We start from the raw sequence: 19,614 nt of genomic DNA, 5'->3' as shown, positions 1-19,614 counted from the left end.
CTGAACCCTCTTCAATTCATCAACATCCTTCCTGGATTGTGGGCACCAGAACTGGACAGTATGCCAGCAGCATGTTCCCCAAACTGGTGGTATGTCCGATCATACAATTTCACCAAGCCAGGAACAAATGTGCTTCCAAAATACTACTAGTTATTATGAAGCCACAGACAATCTCCCTCAGGCCTCGCCCCTCATGCACCACCCAGACAGCCAGACTTTATGATGAAAGGCTATTAAAACCAAAGTTCATCACATCTTTTTGGTTCTTCCAGCCCCAGAGAGCCATCTGCTCACCCAGGGTCAATATGGACTTCAGGATCTTACCAAAAAACCATGCTGATGCCAATCCTCTATTAATAAAATTATTAAAAGGTTAGTTTACTAAACCTTTCCTTTTAAAGTGAATCGTATTGATATCAGAGTCTGGAGATCAGTAGTGATGTTAAATCTGTCGGCTTGCAATACATCTTCCTGGTTCACCCAAAAGATTGGGGTCCTCAGTCCAGTGTTCAAAGCTGTCCTTGTTAGAAATCACAGTCCAGAGATGTGGGGCAGGAATCAGGCTAGGAGGTGATGTCACCACCACCCCCAGTCCATGTACATAGCAGAGTACGGGCTCAAACACATGCTTTGTGTGCCTTGCCGAATCATAGGGTTTCTGTTGTCTCTGTGCTCTCTGAGGCACCTTTTGGGAGGGGCCCACTCAGGGGCATGCACAAGGGGGGGAAGTAGGGGCATGCCCCCCCATCAGTGGGGGTGCAGAACTCCTCTGGGGCCGGGGTGAGGAGAGAACTCCTCTGGCCTGGGGTGGGAGATGACCGCTCCTCTGGCCCTGGGGCATGTGAGGAGATCCAGCTTCTCTGGCCCTGGGGCTGTGGTGGGGAGAACTAGCTCCTCTGGCTGCAGGGGGCACAGAAAGTGCCCCTCCATAAGCAGCTGAATTTTTATTTCGCCCCGGGTCCACTGAAAGAGTTGATTCTGCTTAATGCCCCATCAACACCTGATGGGCTCATCTTGATGTAAATCTGTCTTGTGGGTGTTACCCAGGAACACATCTTTAGTAACAAGCGTGTTTAGACAGCATACAGTTTCATATCTTCATACTCAATGATGGCTCACACATTTCCCTGAGATGTAATCAGTGGAACAGCGCTAACTTAATTTAATTGGGAATTGATCCTGCTTTGAGCAGGGGGTTGGACTAGATGACCTCCTGAGGTCCCTTCCTACCCTGATATTCTATGAACTTTTCCAATGATACAAGGCATACTTTGTACAAGATTTATTGCAATTGTAGAACTGCTGTGACAATATTGGTGAAGACGGTCCCCTTCCTTTTCATACAGCTTCACAACCTATACCTATCTAGGTCATCCTGTCTTCCCTTTTTGAATATTGGCATAACCGCTTTCTTCCTGTCTTCTGACACTTCCCTTGTGTTCCAAGATTTATTGAAAATAAACAAATGAATCTATGAGCAAATTCATCTGGTTACACAGAACTTTAACTGACCTCACTCAACAATGGGGGAGTGTAACCAGTGAAATAAACAACCCAGGGAAATGGTAGGTCTTCCATCTCTTGGTGTCGTTAACACTGGATGTTTCTAGACCAGGCCTTAGCCAATCACAAATTACTGGATTCAGTTCAGTTCAAGGGTACCTGGGTGAAATGTAATGGCCTGTGATAGACAGGAGGTTAGAGGATCTAATGGTCTGTTGTATTTAGATGGAGTATATGGGCCCAAAGACTAACAGGTGCTTACAAGACCCTGTCACTGTCCAACATTACAGTGTTAAACAAAGCTCGGGGGCTGGTATACGGAGATCTCTGTCTGCTTAGTCCCATGATAAATACAGCATTAAACGTCATTTCACCTTTTATTAAAGATACAGAAGAAGGCAACCCAGTTAAAGCCTTTGAAATGTAAGGTGTTAAATCAGGCTTCCGCCCTTGTTACTTTTCCCTTTTAGCTGGAGAGAGTCTTTAGAAGGAAAAAACCTTTGTCTGACAGTCCCTTAGCTGGTGTAAAGATGGGAATAACTGTCCGGTCGGGGCAAAGATCAGAAGTTAGTAGAAACGGGCTGGAGCTGTTGGTTTTGTTGCTGTTAAAGTTCAATCACGTTTCCTGCAAGACAAACACATGCAAAAGGGGAGAAGAAAGAAAATGCAGCTTCTGTCTCTGGCTTCGACTCGCTTACCCCCTCGTGGCTGGAGAAACACAGGCCCAGCTCTGCGATAGCCTCATGTGTGTGGGGCCCAGGTCTGAGAGAGTCTGACGTGGGGCTGCCTCATTCTCTCCTGTGGAAGCTGTTCCACTCTGGATTAGTAACGAAAGGGTGATTAGAGCAGGGGACTGGACCCTAGGTCTCCCGCCTCCCTGAGGGGGCCCTAAACACCAGGCTACGGAGTCCTCCTCTCTGGCCCAATGAGTAGTTCAGTATTTCCAGAACAATCTGAGAGCGTGCGAGTGTGTGAGACTGGTTCTGTAGCCCACTGGTTTAGGAACCCACCTAAAGGGGAGAGGAGAGAAATAAAAACGTGGGGAAATCCCGAACTTTCCGACAGAATTTCCACACTGTCTAAACTACGTTTTTCCGTCAAAAACCCACTGTCAGAAAATTTCTGAGCAGCTCTATTTTCATGTCCCTTTGGGCCCCGACAGTTTCATTTTGAATGGGCTCATTTTAGCCTGACCTGGCCAGAGGATTTCACACAGACTCTGTTGCATCCATCCCAATACTGGTAGCTGAGCTAGAGCACGTCTCTTGGACAGGCGTCCAATCCTGCCAAAGACCCTGCCCTGCCCATCTGTTCCAATGGTGAATCGCCCTCACTGTTCTGAAGAAGTCCTTATTTCCCGTCCGAGCTCTGCTGCCTTCAACTTCCACCTCTGGGAACCTGTTACACTTTGCCTCCTGGATTGCAACCCTCTAGCGTCAGATCTGTTCTCCCTCTGTAGGTAATTATAGAGTGTGATCAAATTACTGCTTTACCTTCTCTTTGATAAACTGCATAGATTGGGCTCCTTAAATCCTATGTTTAAGTGCTCCACTGAACTGTGTACTGAACATTCAAGGATTTCATTAGCCCTCTTAGCCAGCATTGCACTTATCTACCATGACCTCCAAGTCCCCCTCCCCCCCGCCCCACTACTTTCCAGGATACAGTCGCCGATCCTCTAAGTGTGGTGTGTATTCTTTATTCCTAGATATGTGATCTTGCATTTGGCCATATCAAAATCCGTGTCTGAATGTACTCTGTTTTGTGGCAACGACCTGTCCTTGTCGTAGTTTACCACCCTATCAATCTTTGTGTCTGCTGTAAAGATCATCAGCAGTGATTTCATATCCTCTTCCTGAGCATTGATAAGGGAATGAAATATTATTGGTCTAAGAACAGGTTCCTGCAGGGTTCCACTAGACATGTCCCATTAACACATTTTCAGATCTCTCCGATAACATTATTTTTTAAAAGTGATGTATTAACTGGATTAGAAACTAGCTCGTACTTTAATCCAAATGTTGCATGATGCTAAATCCGATGCCTCACAGAAATCAATCACACTAATCAACCAAACTTGTACTCTCATAAACCAGATAGGTCTTGTCCAGTGACCTTTACGTCTCCCATGGCACAATGTTGACTTGTGGTTAATTATATTTCTGTCTTTAGTTCTCTATTGAAACAGTCCCACGTCCGCCTGACAGCCCTCCCCGGAAACGAAGCCGTGGAACAGCTATCTAGCCTGTAATTACCTTTTAAAGAGAGGCATAAAATCAGCTAATTTTCAGGAACTTCCCCAGTTTGCCTACAATTATTAAAAACTAACAGTCCAGGCAGCTCCTCCCTGGTTCTTTTTAAAACACATGGTGCAAGTTCTCTGGTCCTGCAAGCTTCAAGACCGTTTCGTAGTGGTAGATGCTGTTTAATATCCTCTTTAGTAACTGTTGGGAAGAAATGTGGCTTACCACTCAGGCTCAGATCCTCAAAGGGACATAGGCAGTGTGAGGTGCCTTGAAAATCCCTGTGATGCACAGAACCTGAGCTATACACCCAGGCTCGCTATGCAATGAATGGGGAGAGCCCGGCACCTTCGATTGGGATCCCCAAAAGCCCTGCTGAAGCTAGCCCAGGGGAAAGGCTAAGGAGAGAGGCGTCCTTCTCAGAGGTGCCCCCCTCTGCTAGCAATCCCCTACCAGGAGTCAGGCTGCTTTAGTACTGAAGCTGTTCTTGCATGAAATAGCTTATGTACCCACCTAATTGTGCACAAAATGGCTGAGGTGGGTGGGCAGGTCAGGGAGGGGCCTCCCTTATAACCTTTAGCCTAGTGATTAGGCTACTCCCCCAGGATCCGGGAGTCCCCGGTTCAATTTCCTCCCTGTGCCTGGTGAGAAGACGGGACTTGACCATCATTTAGCTACAGCTAATCAGGGGAAAGATCTTGGAGTCATCGTGGACAGGTCTCTGAAGACGTCCACGCAGTGTGCAGCAGCAGTCAAAAAAGCAAATGGGATGTTAGGAATCATTTAAAAAGGGATAGAGAATAAGATGGAGAATATCGTATTGCCCTTATATAAATCCATGGTACGTCCACATCTTGAATACTGTGTACAGATGTGGTCCCCTCATCTCAGAAAAGATATACTGGCATTAGAAAAGGTTCAGAAAAGGGCAACTAAAATGATTCGGGGTTTGGAACGGGTCCCATATGAGGAGAGATTAAAGAGGCTAGGACTCTTCAGCTTGGAAAAGAGGAGACTGAGGGGGGATATAGTAGAGGTCTATCAAATCATGAGTGGTGTGGAGAAAGTGAATCAGGAAAAGTTATTTACTTGTTCCCATAATATAAGAACTAGGGGCTGCCAAATGAAATTAATGGGCAGCAGGTTTAAAACAAATAAAAGGAAGTTCTTCACTCAGCGCACAGTCAACCTGTGGAACTCCTTGCCTGAGGAGGTTGTGAAGGCTAGGACTATAACAGGGCTTAACCTCCATTAATTTATCCAGTTCTCTTTTAAGTCCATTAATGGCTATTAGCCAGGATGGGTAAGGAATGGTGTCCCTAGCCTCTGTTTGTCAGAGGGTGGAGATGGATGGCAGGAGAGAGATCACTTGATCATTACCTGTTGGGTTCACTCCCTCTGGGGCACCTGGCATTGGGCACTGTTGGCAGACAGGATACTGGGCTGGATGCACCTTTGATCTGACCCAGTATGGTCATTCTTATGTTCAGGGGTCTTCCACCTCACAAGTGAGCCCCCCTCACCACTGGGTGAGAGCATCTTCCACTCTCTCTGGTCCAGGTAATATTGAATTCAAGTGGAATGGCTTCAGCGAGAGAGACTGACATCAGGTACCCCACTGCTCAGTGGTTAGACTCCTGAGATGGGGGAGACCCCTTCAGACACAGGAGGGCTGATTGTGGGCTTTCCCCCACCCTGGAGGAGTGCTCGAACCCCTGGGCTGAAGGTCCTGCTGGAGGCAGCTGGCTCCCCCCGGCTGTTCTGTGCAGAGTTAAGCATTCTCTAGGCGAGCTTACCGCACGAGGCCGGCCCTTGGAGAAGACAGGTGGAGGGATGCCCGTGGTCACATGGCTCGGGTGCGGGATAGGCGTCCCAACGCCAACGGTGAGGAAGCAGCGCGTGTGTCCCGACATAGGTGCCGAGGGAACCCTGGCAGCAGAACCGTAGCTGCCTACAGGGGTTTCAGGGATCACCCAACACTGGGGGACAGACCAGGGCAAAAAATATTTTAAAAACAAACAAAACAAGAAACCAATGCAGCAGCAGTCCCTTGAAGACGGTGCCCAGGGAAACTGCTCATCCCCAGACCTGGCCCTGCTTAGTTAGGCATCTGGATCCATTTGTGGATCCTTCTGACCCTTCCATCTTTTCTGCATCATTCTGACAACTTTTCCATTTCCATCTAGCACCAGGCCTCTGCGGTGTGCAAATTCCTCTAGTTCCTGAGTATGGGCAGCAGGGTAGGCCGCCCTCAGCCAGCCCTCTTTGGAGACGGCGCCCATTAAACCCTGCTGCTGGGGGTGATCCGAGCCAGCTGGGAGGGGGTCCAGTGCCTACCAGCCGAGCACCCAAGTCCTAGAAAGCCTGAGCGCTCAGGGTGCGGGGGACAGGCAGGAAGTAGGCTGGGGGGCTGTGGTGGGCAGTGGGATTCCTAGGCAGACTGGGGGAGAGGTGCCTGGTAAGGAAGCTGTGGGGTTTATGCTGAATGATGGTGCCCCGAAGAAAATCCTGAGTGGGCTCTGGAAGTGGTGGTTAATGCTTGCTGCTGGCCTGTCTCCCGTGCCAGGATCTCTCTCAAAAAAATCCCTCCTTGCTGCCCTTAGCCCTGCCATGGGGGTTTAATTGATCTCTGGCTATCGTTGTCCGTAGTGCTTCACGGGTGACTTGTAGCCATGGCGCCCCCCCCACCCCCCGATCTATATAAAAACACCCACCCCCTTTTTCTCTCTCTCTCTCCAATCACCATAGTAGCCTTCACTGAAGTAGCACTTTATGTGGCCGAATTTGTGCCTTTCCTGGCATCTAGGAAAGTGTCCTTTAAACAACTCCCCATTCTCCATCACGCTGACTCAGCTTGGCTCAAACATTTAGCTTCGTTTGCTGATATTGGTGCCTGGGGCGGTTACAAGGCTGATCTAGCCAGCTCATGATCATTCATAATGAAGGCAATCGCTAATTTTTAATCCAAATTTAGTCTAACCATCAGGATGAGACCTAATACTGAATTACTCTGTGCCCTCTCTCCCAGGAGGGGATGGATTGTAGGCCATTGAAGGGTGACTTGTCCATCTCTAGCCCCCGGCCCCTGCTGTTTCTCTAGGTGCGGGATAAAAACATTAGAAAAGTATCTGACCTGCAGAAACTCAAGATCGTCTTGTGACAGGCAGCATGAGACCCCAGCACGATGAAGTGATTTAGGGTCTGTTCTAGTCTCCCAGCCGCTACTCTGCTGGAATGCCAATCCACACGCAGTCAAGATCCTGTGTTTCCAGGTCCCCAATAACTCTGAGCCATGTAATGTGCCTTCTGGTGAAGAGCGCTTCGCTGTTCCCACTCACCCCGCCCCATCTGCATGGGCTGGAGCCAGGGACTCTAGCATGCCAGTCCTGCAGAGCCCTACAACGCTTTCGGAAATGCCGACTGTCAGAATTGTCCTTGTGCGTGAGCATTTCTAATTCCTCCTGTTTGTTATCTGGGCTCCTAACACTAGGTTGTGGGCAAAGAACTTATCCCCTTCATGTGCCTTGAGCCTGAGTTGTGTGTTTGATTGTTTGGGCTGGTTGTCTCCTTGCCACCTTCCCCTCACATAGCTAGTTTAATGACTGGTTCCTGTGCTCATACGCTGGAGGCCATATACAGCCCCCTCTCCCCATAATGGAACCAATGCCCTCTACTTACCTACCAATGACTTATCTCCAGTATCCTCTGCTATCTGCTTTTCCTTGCTCATAGGACAGGGAAAGTCTTGAGAAGGTTACTTGGACTTTCCTTTCTCCCTTCTGAGATCTCTGAAATGTCTCCTGATGCCATGTGGCTGGTGCAAGATTCCACTGTTGATGCATGACTATGTGCGTATTGGCCTGCTGCCTTCAGAATCCCTTCCAGCCCGATCCCCTTGGCTTCACTCCAGAAAACAGCACACAGTCTTGCTGTCCAGTTGTCGTAACATGGAGTCCTCAGTGCGGATTGCCTGTTGTCGATTTGGGCTGAGTAGCCATCCTCAGGTATGGCCCCTGTAGTTCTGTGCTGCCTCTCGATTTAATGCCTCAGATGTTTCCCTGGCCACCATGCTGCATAGTAATTCTAGCTGTGTTGAGTCCCTCCTGCTCTCTTCCTTAGTCACAAGACAGCTCAGCTTCTCTATCCTGCTTTCCTCTGGAGGACACAACCACTAATCTTGAATGCTCTCTGGCTTCCTCACTGCAGATTCCTCCCCCAGTTGTACCTGGTGGTGGTGCCTGTCTGTCCAATAAATCTGCAGCCTCTAGGATACTACGTAAGGTCAATAATTGCTTTTCAAGACCACAGTCCTCTTCTTCTTTCAACGCAGCTGCCAATTTGCACTTCATATGTATCCTCCTCCTGTGGGCAGGAAGGACACAACCCGGGACATTTCCTGCAGGTCACAGTAACTGTTCCCACTCAAGCAATCACTTTACACCTAGAGCGTGGGTCTGAGATTACAGTGGAGGGGGGAAGAGACGTTGTCAGGAGGGTGTTGGGAGCAGTGACCTACCTGGCAGAGGGGAGCTCATATTGAGCAGCTAATGCAGGAGACGTTCAGGAAAGTGGAAAGGTCTGAAATTGAGCCTGGCAACTAGGTCATTCCTGGGAAGGAAAACAATTAATGCCGCTTTTTGGGCGAAATGTGATGTAAACCGGGGTTACTGCAGAAGGTGAATATCAGAGCGCAAAGAGCAGACGAGAGGTCACTTCCGTCGGGTGGTGCTGGCTGGGTGGGAGGGTCCTGCGCTTGTAGGATGGGGTGGAGTTGACCTGCCTTGTAGGGCTGTCCAATAGCAACCAGTCAGTGAGCGGTGGTCCTGTGCGATGCCCCCAGCACTCGCTATGGGTGTTCCCCTACTTCAGGAACGATACCCGTAGGAGTGTAGGGAGCCGGTGCACCAGACTGTGAGACTCCTCAGCCCAGGCACTGGGGCTGTTTGTGAGGGAAAGAGAAAACAGTCCTGCTGCCTTCACCCCTCCGGCCTGTCTAACAAAGAGCTCCTGCACCCTACCTTGAGATTTGTGGTGACTTTAGAATCCCCCCCACTTGCATCAGCCTGAGGGGGACACGCAATCCATGCCCGGTCTGGAGTTCGCTGCCCCATAATATCGCTGAGCCCACCTGCTCTGCAGGAATAAAGTCCTGGGCCCTGCTCTTCAGAACGGGAACATCCCCCACCAGGACATTAGGCGGGAGTTAAAAGAAAACAAACAGACATGGGGAGAGCGAAATGCTCCTGCTGGTTCCATTATTTCCCACATCAGGGGGTCTTGCAGCTTCTGAAACATTGGGTGCCAGCCCCTGTAGGAGACAGGAGGCTGGATGGACCCTTGGTCTGATCCCCAACAGCAGTTCTGATGGATGGTAGCTTTCAGTGCTACCTCAGTTTCTCTAATACTGGTATTTTCCTTGTACGGCCCTTCAGAATTATCCATAGCAGCCCTGTATCATTTCCCCTTCTCGGTCCCCGTTTTAACCCCCTTTTCTGACACAGCTCTAATTCTGGAGGGGTTGGCCCGGGCCTCCCCTGTCCCTCCCAGCAGGACTCTAGGCACCCTGCCCTCAGGCATCCAGGTGACCACCCTGCTGGCCCCCACGCAGCCCAGTTGCAGCACGCTCCCCCCCTCAGCCCGTGGAGAGGCAGCTAACGCTGGCTATGCCTCTTGGTCTGATCCTGGTGCTGCTGGCAGGTGGCTGCTATGTTTCAGCTGCTCAGGACAGAGGTGCTGCTCTGTGCCTTCTCCCTCCACATGGGCCATGCCAAGAATTTGTTCTCTCCAGCCTGAGTTCACCTCCCCCATTTACCACGCGGCGTTCCAGATTCACGCTGCGGCCAGGAGGTGCTGGCTCTGCGGCTCCCCTACAGACACACACCCTTTTGTTCACCTGTTTCCCCTTCCCAGAATCAAACCTGACACTGGAGATCCTCTTCCTCCGGGTGTTCTGTGCCTGGCATCTGCACGGCCTCTCTGCCCCATGCCTGCCTGTCCTCCGGGCTCGCTGCCACTGAGCCGTTCCCAGGCTGCCGTTGCTGCAGGGCTGCCAGCTAGGGGAGTCTGAGCTTGCTGGGTCCCGGGAGTGCGTGTCAGGGCCCTGCGATTGGTCTGTAAGGCTCCGTCTCAGCCCAGATTGCCTGCTGCTTTGCCTCCCAGCTGCACTGGGGACGGGAGCTGATGCTGAGCATCCTAGGGGATAGTTACTGAGCGCTGGCTGTTTAGAGCTGGGATTAGTCAAAGGTAGCCTGCGAAAGGTCCGTTGCCAGAGCCTGGAGGGGCCTTTCCTGGATGGCTCTGTCTGGGGGGGACAGGGTGTGACGAAGTGGGACTGTTCTTAATGTTTCCTCTGAATAGTGTGGGGGTGCCTCAGTTTCCCCTAGGCAGTTCTTAAGTATCTAGGGGGTGGAGTAAGGGTGTATGATCATTGCAGAGCCCTAGAGGGCAGGTGTGTGCAGGGGTCTGGACACAGAGAAGGGCCGACACCCTGTTTCCTGGCCACTGATGGCCTGGGCCCTTCCCCCCCTGCAAGGTGAGAGCTGAAGGGTTGGAGAACAAAGGAATCAGGTGACCACCTGGCCCGGGAAAGGAACAAAGCCCAGAGGAGGAGGGGCTGGAGGGGGTTTTTCAGTTTGGGGCTGGCTGGGACATGGAGTGAAGTGCAGACGTGGTTGTCTGGCTCACTACCCCCCAAAATGGACCCAGCTGAGGGGTCCCGTTCTCTGCACCTGCAAGCTCTGTTTTAGACCATGTTCCTGTCGTCTAATAAACCTTCTGTTTTACTGGCTGGCTGAGAGTCATGTCTGACTGCGAAGTTGGGGTGCAGGACCCTCTGGCTTCCCTAGGAGCCCCGCCTGAGCGGACTCGCTGGGGGGAAGCGCACGGAGGGGCAGAGGATGCTGAATGCTCCGAGGTCAGACCCAGGAAGGTGGAAGCTGTGTGAGCTGTGTGTCCTGAAGACAGGCTGCTCACAGAAAGGCGACTGCCCCAGAGTCCTGACTGGCTTCATGGGGAGCAGTTCCAGAGCATCGCCCAGGGACTCCGTGACACAGGGATGTCTCTGCCCTTCAGTTTTAGGATCTGTTCAATTACAGGCCATGTTGCCCAAGGCTAACGTGCATCCGAATCTTCTCTGCGTTGGCAGAGGCTGTCAGTCACGGGCCGTGGGAGGCTGTGTGGAGGGATGCACATCGGAGGAAGCATGGGGTGTCACAGAGTTCCCGCACGATGCTCTGGAGCTGCTCCCTACGAAGCCAGGCAGGACTCTGGGGAAGTCTCCTCTCTGTGAGCAGACTGTCTGCAGGACACACAGCTCACACAGCTTTCACCTTCCTGGGTCTGACCTCAGAGCATTCAGCATCCTCTGCCCCTCCGTGTGCTTCCCACAGCGAGCCCCCCAACTCTGCAGTCAAACGTGGCTCTCAGCCAGTCAGTAAAACAGAAGTTTATTAGATGACGGGAACATGGTCTAAAACAGAGCTTGTAGGTACAGAGAACAGGATCCCTCCGCCGAGTGCATTTTGGGGGCAGTGAGCCAGACAATTATGTCTGCACTTTACCCCACGTCCCCAGCCAGCCCCAAACTGAAACTGTCTCCAGCCCCTCCTCCTCTGGCTTTGTCCCTTTCCTGGGCACAGGAGGTCACCTGATCTTTGTCTTCAACCCTTTAGGTCTCACCTTGCAGGGGGGAAGGGCCCAGGCCATCAGTTGCCAGGAAACAGGGTGTTGGCCATTCTCTGTGTCCAGACCCCTGCACACACCTGCCCTCTAGGGTTCTGCAATGATCATACACCCTTATCCCACCACCTAGATACTTAAGAACTGCATAGGGGAAACTGAGGCACCCCCACAATAGTCAGAGGAAACATTAAGAACAGTCCCACTTCATCAACAGTCCCACTCCTGGGGGACCAGGAGTAAGGAGCTCTGTGCTCTTTAGTCTTCACCAAGACTGCAGTGGCTGCCTTGCAGTAACTGGGGGCCCCCACCATGACTCGATGTATAGGAAGAGGGGTGAGCCAAACGGCTGGCTGACCCTGAGAGCAGGAGGTTAATGAGTGAAATGAAGGGTATGGTCTGGGTCAGCGTCTGCCAGGAGAATAGTTGAAGGGTTTGGCATATGCACAGGGTCTTGATCCCCACTGATCCTACCTGCTTACCCAGGCCAGCTGTCTCATGAGCACCAGCGTTGCCTCTGGACACACTTCCCTATATAAATCCCAAATATTGCCTCTTCCCCGGGGGGCTAGGGCGGGACTCTGTTTCACTTACCATGGCAAACTGTAATCCCGGGAATAAACCCCCCGTCCAGGGCAATCGCAGGCGAGGGTGTACAGGTGTGGGCCGAGAGAGGGGGTTAGCCCAGCCATCAGCAGGCGCCGTTGTAATGGAACCGGATGGGGAGCTGCCCAGTGGGTTAAAGAGCAGATGCAGAACATCGCACATGGCTTGCAGGTACCGCTGATGCTGCATGACTCATGTCTGAAGGCCCTTGGGCTGCTACCTCCTCGGCCCTGGGTGCAGCAGCAGCGTGCGTGGGCTCAGTCGGGTTCCTCTCCTCAAGTGCCCGCGTTTTTCTTTAGTGGGCCCTTCCAGATGGGTCTGATCCTGAGTCTGGATTTTGCCTGTCCCCGTGTGACTTGCATGGCCAGTTCTTAGCCTAAAGTGCTTCCTCCTGCCTTGCCACCTGGAATCTGTCCACTAATCCAATTCCTCGGGCCCTCTGCATGAACCTGTTGGGCTTTCCGCATCACTGATCTTTGTTTCCCAATGCAAAATATTTGTTCCAAAGAAAACCCTTCAGCTAGAACCAGGTTATTCAGAGACAGCCCAGTGTCTGAACAGGTCTGCCTGCGATAGCTTCACCCAGCGCACTGCAAGCCAGCGAGACCCTGAGGTCTGTGTCCATCACTGGCTGTAACAGCTGCCAGGTCGTACCTGGGCCGGATCCTGCCGTTGGTCCCCCCTCTGCATCCCCTCGTGGCCTGCCGTCGCTAGAACGTTCTCCCAGCCTGGGGGCTGCCTGCTTGGGAACCTGGCATGTCTCTGTAGCAGCAGCAGCTGTCCACTGGCAGTAGGTGGGAGTGAATTGTTCTGGGATGAGCTGGACAGTGGGGGGAACACACCGAGGGCAGCACGCAGGGCTGGTATAGATGACCTGCTTCGTCTGGGGTTTCCTCTCCAGAGGATGCAGCCGCGGGCTGTATGGAGCAGTATGTGCTACGGGGCAGGCTCCCCCCCAAGCCAAAAGCAAATCTGGCAGGCAGAGCGGCACTAGGCAGCGTGCTGGTCACAGGCCCATCCCCGTACCACTCCCTCAGGCACAGTGCAAGCAGGGTGCTGCCCGGTAGTGCTGGCAAAGCTGACAGTGCGGACAGTAGCTCTCAGATCCCAGCCGGGCGCAGCGGAGCCCAGCCCAGCTGGGGAGGAAGCTGTCGCTGGCAGGGATGCGGATCGGTCAGCTCCTGGGCCGTGTCCCCGGCTGTCAGCGAACGCTCACTGGCTATGGTGCAGTTCAACACCCGCGGCTGGCCCGTGTCCGCTGGCTTGGGCTCAGGGCTGCGGGAGTCTTTAATTGCAGTGTAGACGTCCGAGCTCAGGCTGCAGCCTGTCTACACCTGCAGTTTGGCAGCCTGAGCCCCGTGAGCCCGAGCCAGCAGACCTGGGCCAGCTGCTGTGTGGCCAGCCCCAGCACGGTTCATGAGCTGCTGAGTAAACTGTTGCTGGGAGTGGCGGGCACTGAACGGAGGGAGCTGCGCAGAAGCTGCAGGATCGTCCGAGGCCAAGCGTGGGCACGTGCTGGGACCTGTGGGTCAAAGGGGCCTTCTCGGAGCAGGTGTGAAACCAGGCGTTGGCCCCAAGCTGCAGATTGCGTGCCCGGGTTCTGATCTAGTTCCACACCAGGGGTGTTTGGACTGGAGGTCCGGTTCGGGTCGATCCCTAACAAAGCTGCCTGTACTCCTTCCCTTGTCTGACTAGCTTAGCCCTCCTCCGCTGCTTGCACTTATTAGTGATGTGCGGTTGTGACACCAGGTTCTGGTGCTGGTGAACCAGGTTCCAGTTCTGTGCTGGGGGGAGATTGGGAGTGGGGGCATCTGGCGTAAGAGCAGAGCTCGTGTTGAGCAGGGAGTTCTGGTTCCTTGAGCTCTCCTGAGGCTAGGCTCCATTCTCCGGGTAGTAGCCACCTAGCTCCCCTCTTGGGAGGAGTGGGGCTCTGACTCTCGCATTGGTGATGCTCCCAGAAGCTCTGGGATGGGGCTGCTGCCGGCCCCCTGAGGCGCAGCTGTTCACTCTGTCCCCAGGACTGTTCCTCTCTCCCCTGTGAGTGCCTGGTTATTCAGACAGGGTGAAGGGTTCGGAGGCTGGACGGACCCTCCAGCTGACTGCAGTACAGAGGAGCCCTGCTTTTTTGTCTAGCCTGGCTCCCTTCCCAGCCCCTCGCTGGTCAAATCCACAGCCGCCCAGTCCATTTGCACCAAGGGGCATCCACTGACTTGCACTCTTCTAAATAATATGACAAGGTTTCCTTCCTTCCTCCCTCCCTCCGCGGAGACTTTCCTTGCCTGGGTTTGGGCGGTTTGCTTTCGGCTGCACGCAGTGACTTGCGTTTGTGCTCAGAACGTTCACTGTGGCCCATGATCAGCACCTCCAGCGAAGGAAGCCAGTCGTTGGCAGAGCTGGGCTTGGAAACCAGCTGGAGCTCCTAGCTTCCCTCCTGCACTCTGGTCACAGCCAGCCAGTCTGAGAATCTCCCTTTTTTGGGAATGATGTTATTGCCACCTTGGCGTTCTAGCCCGGTTCTGAGAGGCCTCCGACCCTTAGCAAACCTTGAACACCTGCTGTGCCGAATTGGAGTCGGAAGGTCAGTGTCCTCAGAAGTGCCCACGGGCTTGGGTTGTCTGTCTCCTCGCTGTTGGCTTTAGACATCCTGGTTCCTCAAGCTGGGCACCCAGAATCAGTGGGTGCTCTCGAGTGTTGGCCTAGTTCCACTGCACCTTAACGGTGAGGAGCAGCATTGTTTTCAAAGGAGCTCAGCAGCCAACAGGACAGCTCCTGCGAATCTGTGCAGGGACGTCCCAGTGGGAGCTGCTGGCCCCCAGCTGGGGGTGCTGAGCCCTTGAAACCTGGTCTGTGCGCTTAGGGGAATCTGACTCTGTTCAGGCCTCCATGCGCCTGCGTTCTGTGATTCCCTTGCTGCGTACTAGGCTGAGTCCCATTAGCCTGTGGCGGCCGGGTCCAAGCTTCCCTGTCCAAGCTTCCCGGTGAGCTACCCAGAGCAGGGATGGTGATTTTAGGCCCCAGTTCAGCAGAGCTTTTTATTCACATGATGTAAGCATCAAATTCCAGCTGTGCCTGACCCTTCCTGGCAAGGTCTCGTTGGGCACCTGCTCCTGGCAAGCTCCAGCACAGGAGAATACCAGCTGTCCTTGTTTGCTGAGCCATCAGCAAACCGATGAGCTGGGCAACAGCGAAGCCAGAGACACAAACCCCCAGAGAACGTTTGGTTTCCAGGAAAGAACGCAGCTCGCGGGGTTTTGTGTATTTCCTTTTACAGACTAGATCACCCAGCCTCTGAGGACAGCACCAAGAGGCCCTTCATGTTTACTGTAAGCCAGGTATGGCTGGGTTCCTGGTCCCTCCGCACCTTCCAGGGACAGCGTCCTCTGTGCAGAGCCCTCACTCGGACTTGTTTAGAGGGGGAATCTAATGGTGAATACTGCTGGTATAGGGCAGGCCTGCCCTGCAGCCCCCTGCAATTCCGGTGCTGAGCTTCTCTCTCTGCTGCAAACCAGGCAAGCCTTGCGGGGACTCTCGGCAGCCTAAAGGAGCTCCTGGGACCGGAGTGTTCGCTTTGTTTCATTTAGGATCTGATGTGGGGTTTGAATTAGGGGCTGGAAACAAAAGAGCAGAGCATTACTCACCTACCCCTCTTCCCTTCCATCCCGGCTGTACGTCTCAGTGGTTCCCTAGAGGGCCTCTTTGTCCTATTCCAAACCCTGTCTGCCCCATATGTATAGTTCACCCTCTACATGTACAGGGTGGTCCTGCCCCCCCAACCCCCACCCGCACCCTCCGCTTCGCACTGGGCGTGCTTAGAGTCTCTGGGCAGGAGCCCAGTCTGGGAGGAGCTCAGGTGCGACTCAGAAGAGCATTGGATCTGCAGGACTCTGGAGGTTTGGGGATGCTAAGGACACCTGTCCGTCCCTCCCAGCAGGGACACTGGTAGCACCTGGAGGACAAAGCCTCCATCAGGGTGTCTGCAACCAGGCCAGCAGTGGGGCGTGGCACAGACAGTCCCATGTGTTTTAGCGCTCACTGGGCTGGCTGGGCAGTGTGGGCCTGGGTAGGACAGAGCAGGTAGGATGGCCTAGGAGTGAGGGCACTTGGTAGACCGGGCTTCAAGTCATTGCTCTGCCACAAGCTTCCGGTGTGACCTTGGGCCAGTCACTTAGTCTCTCAGTGCCTCGGTTCCCCTCTGCACAGTGGGGAGGTGGGCGCTGCCCTGCCTCCTGTGGGTGTGGTGGGTAAATGTACTGATACCTTGGTTAGACAGGAGCCCCAGGGGTTGTTCTTTCACAACCACCTGCAGAGGGCTGGCTGGGCTGTCACCACCTGGAATCCCAGTACCACTGACTGCCATGGAGGCATCCCCTGCCCTGGCACACTGTCTGTTGGAGTAGCCTAGGGCTGATTACCCTGGGCCTAGAGTGCTCCTGGCCTGGCCCCAGTCCCTGTGTAGCTGCTGGAGAGCACAGCCCCTCTATATGGAAAGAACCCCTAGATGTGGGCGAGGGGGGACCCTGGTGCCTCACAGGAGGGAAATGGCTACATGAGGAGCCGAGCACCTTGGTGAGTGGGCTGTGGCGGGCCACCTAGTGAAGGCAGAACCGCTGAGCTGCATGGGGGGGCGGTGGGTTTAGACCCTACCACCAGTCACGCCTCTGTTTCCTGGGGTGCTGATGACTCCCCTGCGGCACCCCTGGGATCTTGGCTGGCTCAGCAGCGGTGCAGCAGCGTACCTGGCTGTGCCGTGCGGCGGGGCACGCTCCATCGGGCAGAGAAGTGGGCCCGTTCCTGCAGCAGGGCAGAGTTCACCCAAGTGTCCTGTCCCATTAGAATGAGCCGCGCTGGCAGTAGTCTTCAGAGCCATCTACTGGGACTCCCAGCTCTGCTGCAAAGAGCTGCCACCGGAGGCAGAGGACCCCAGAAAGCTCCCATCTCCCCCTTCCCTCCCCTCCACCCCCATGTCGGGTCTTGCCAAGCAGCCGAAAGCCACTGCTGGGCTGTGGAACAGGACAGAAGTCACTTCTGTAGCTGTCTGGACACTCGCCCGCTAGGTACTGCTGGTGCCTGGCTGCAGGGTGGTGAGGCCTCTTGGGCACAGGAAGGTGCAGCCAGTCGTTGGCAGAGCTGGGCTTGGAAACCGGCTGGAGCTCCTGGCTTCCCTCCTGCACTCTGGTCACAGCCAGCCAGTCTGAGAATCTCCGTAAAGGTCAAGGCGGGACAATGGAGAAGAATCCAAACCAGACTATCTGGTCTGAAGGTGACTTAAAGAACCAAGAACACAAACGCCAGCTTCTCAGCCTCCCCGGGGCTAGGAAAGGACCTTGCAAGGTCACAGTGTGCTCTCTTGAACTCACTCGCGGAACTCTGAGACTACTTCTCTTCGAGCACTAGTCACCGAGCTCAGAGCGCAAGCCAGGAGCGGCTTGAAACCCAAGGCAAAGCTGTGGGAGGCCTTTGAACCGCAGCACACAGGTGGCCTCTGCAGATGGCTCTCCGTGGTGAGGATCCCTGCTTGAGTTCAATGTAAAGCCGCGCGGGACCTGCCCTGTACAGGCTATGGGCCAGGGGTTCCCAACCAGTCCTGGGATCCCAGGTCAGGTAGCCACTGCTCCTTCAGCACCCTTCTCCCACTGACCAGCCCCTCTCCGCCTCAGCACTGGGAATCCTGGCTGCCGGGACTCCCCAGGGAGACCAGCTGAGTGCTCTGAGGAGCTCAATGGGACCAGCATGGGGAGAGGCCTGTGGAAGCTGTGGGGACTCACTGCCCCTGCCTGAGAGCTAACAGCAGCCTCCTGCAGGCCTCCACAGACTCCGTATTTAAGGGTCGCTGTCCTGCTGCGGGGCGGGCTGGATGATCCAGGCAGAGAATCCCGCTTGGCCATTCCTGCAGCCAGCCCCATAACTCCTGCCTGAGCCGGCGCACCAGTGAGTGATGCCCAATTGAAACCGGGGCACCTTGTTTCCAGCTTGGCTGATGCTGGCATTTCGCAGCACTTGGCTCTTCTGCCTCTGCCCGCTAGAGCAAAGTGTCTGCTCTCTGGTCCCTTCTCCCCTGTGGGTACTTTGCGGCTCTGAGCCTTCTCTTGGCTAAATTCGAGATTGGCCTTCTCAAGCCTCTCGCTCTCAGGCGGGTTTTCCAGACCCGGAGTCATTCACCTGGTTCGTCTCTGAACCCCTTGCAGGGTTTGAACGTCCTTTTTGCAGGAAGGGCCCAAGAACTAGACCCTGTGCCCAGTCATGGGCTCCCCAGGGCATTTAGAGAAGTGACGTCCCCTCCCTACTCCAGCTCCACATTCCTCGGCCTGTTTGCCCTGGCCCTGTCGTTGCACGGGGAATTCCTCTTCAGCTGGTGTCCTCCAGGAGCCCTTCCACCTTTTTCTGAGTAACCATCCTGTCAGTCTGACCTGCAGCCTTTGTTCCTAGTTGTATGACTTTGCATTTGGCCATATCAGACGTCTGTCTGATTGTGCCCAGCATCCCAAGTGCGCCAGATGGCTCTGTAGAACTGCCCTGTCCTTATCTACCATCCCACTAATCTGTCCTCTCCATACTCTGTCAGCAATTCTCTTCTCTTCTTCCAGAGCTTTAATACAGATATTGAATAGCTTTGGGCCAAGAACAGACCCCAGCAGGACCCACTGGAGGATGATTCCTAATTAACAATTACACTTTGAGATTGGTTGGTTACCAAGCTACTAACCCATGTACCATGGCCCCTAGTGACTCTGTAGAGTGCTACCCTGTCCCCAGCAAAGCTAATCACTGCATGAACCAGGGCCTTGCTCCTGAGAGGTTCTCTGCCCCTGGATACTCCTGGCATTAGAATCTGGGGCTGGAGTGACACCTCTCCACAGCCCCTGTGTCCCACAGATGGACCCTTGTGTGTCTGGCAGAGCAGTCTGCAGTGAGGGCAGAAGGACTCTGAAAAGGACAAAGATCCTGGGCCTGACTCACGGTTGCACCAAGAAAAAGAGGGTAAAGAGCTGCCATGTGGATCGGGGATTGTTTTACCCCCATGGGCCTGTATAAATAACCGCACAAACTGCGGGGCCGTGGGGAGTTGGCCCAGGTTTCCATGCAAATGTCTTTGACACTTCGGACCCCTGCAAAGAGTGGCTGGACATACTCTGATCCAGGGCCTTGCCAGCGCCAGAATGTTTCTTGTAGTTCCCCGCTGCTAGCGTCACCAATGGGATTGCTAGTGTAGACAAGACCTGCAGCAGCCCGCAGCACTTTAACCACCATGTTTCCTAGAGCTAGTCCAAGTGACATGCTGGTTAAAATGCCGAGGTGACCCAAGGGTGCTTACTGCAAAACTGCTACCTCAGTTTCCCCTGTCTGCACACTCGTGTTTGGTGTGAAGGACGTGGGAATGATGTTGGGGAGGGGAATGTAGGTGCGGTGACTCTTACTGATCGCTTGTAGCAGGGAAAGCACGGGGGCCTCTGATCTCTAGGCTCTCCAAAGCCAGGCTCTGGGCTGGGCCTGATAAAGGATGTGACTTTCCTGGTAACTGAACCTGTGTTTGACCCTTCCTGGTTGCAGCAGGCCAGCTGTGAGGGAGGGTGCCGAGGATAGGTTT

The 19,614-nt window shown here is 53.9% G+C and overlaps 1 protein-coding gene and 1 long non-coding RNA gene across 3 annotated transcripts in view; one reads left to right on the top strand and one right to left on the bottom strand.

Annotated features, from left to right (window-relative positions):
• Positions 1-19,614, top strand: part of HSD11B2 (hydroxysteroid 11-beta dehydrogenase 2) — a 50,965-nt gene that overhangs the window by 4,942 nt on the left and 26,409 nt on the right. The window lies entirely within an intron of this gene.
• LOC142068638 (uncharacterized) lies at positions 1,864-5,734 on the bottom strand. The gene is made up of 2 exons (XR_012664525.1): positions 5,543-5,734; positions 1,864-2,128 (listed from the first exon to the last, which is right to left on the bottom strand). It is a non-coding gene; the product is annotated as an uncharacterized LOC142068638 (long non-coding RNA).

Source organism: Caretta caretta, chromosome 12 (genome assembly GCF_965140235.1).
Source record: "Caretta caretta isolate rCarCar2 chromosome 12, rCarCar1.hap1, whole genome shotgun sequence".
NCBI classification, from domain to species: domain Eukaryota; kingdom Metazoa; phylum Chordata; order Testudines; family Cheloniidae; genus Caretta; species Caretta caretta.
The sequence above is the reverse complement of the archived record's forward strand: the minus strand, read 5'-3'. Positions and strand labels throughout refer to the sequence as shown.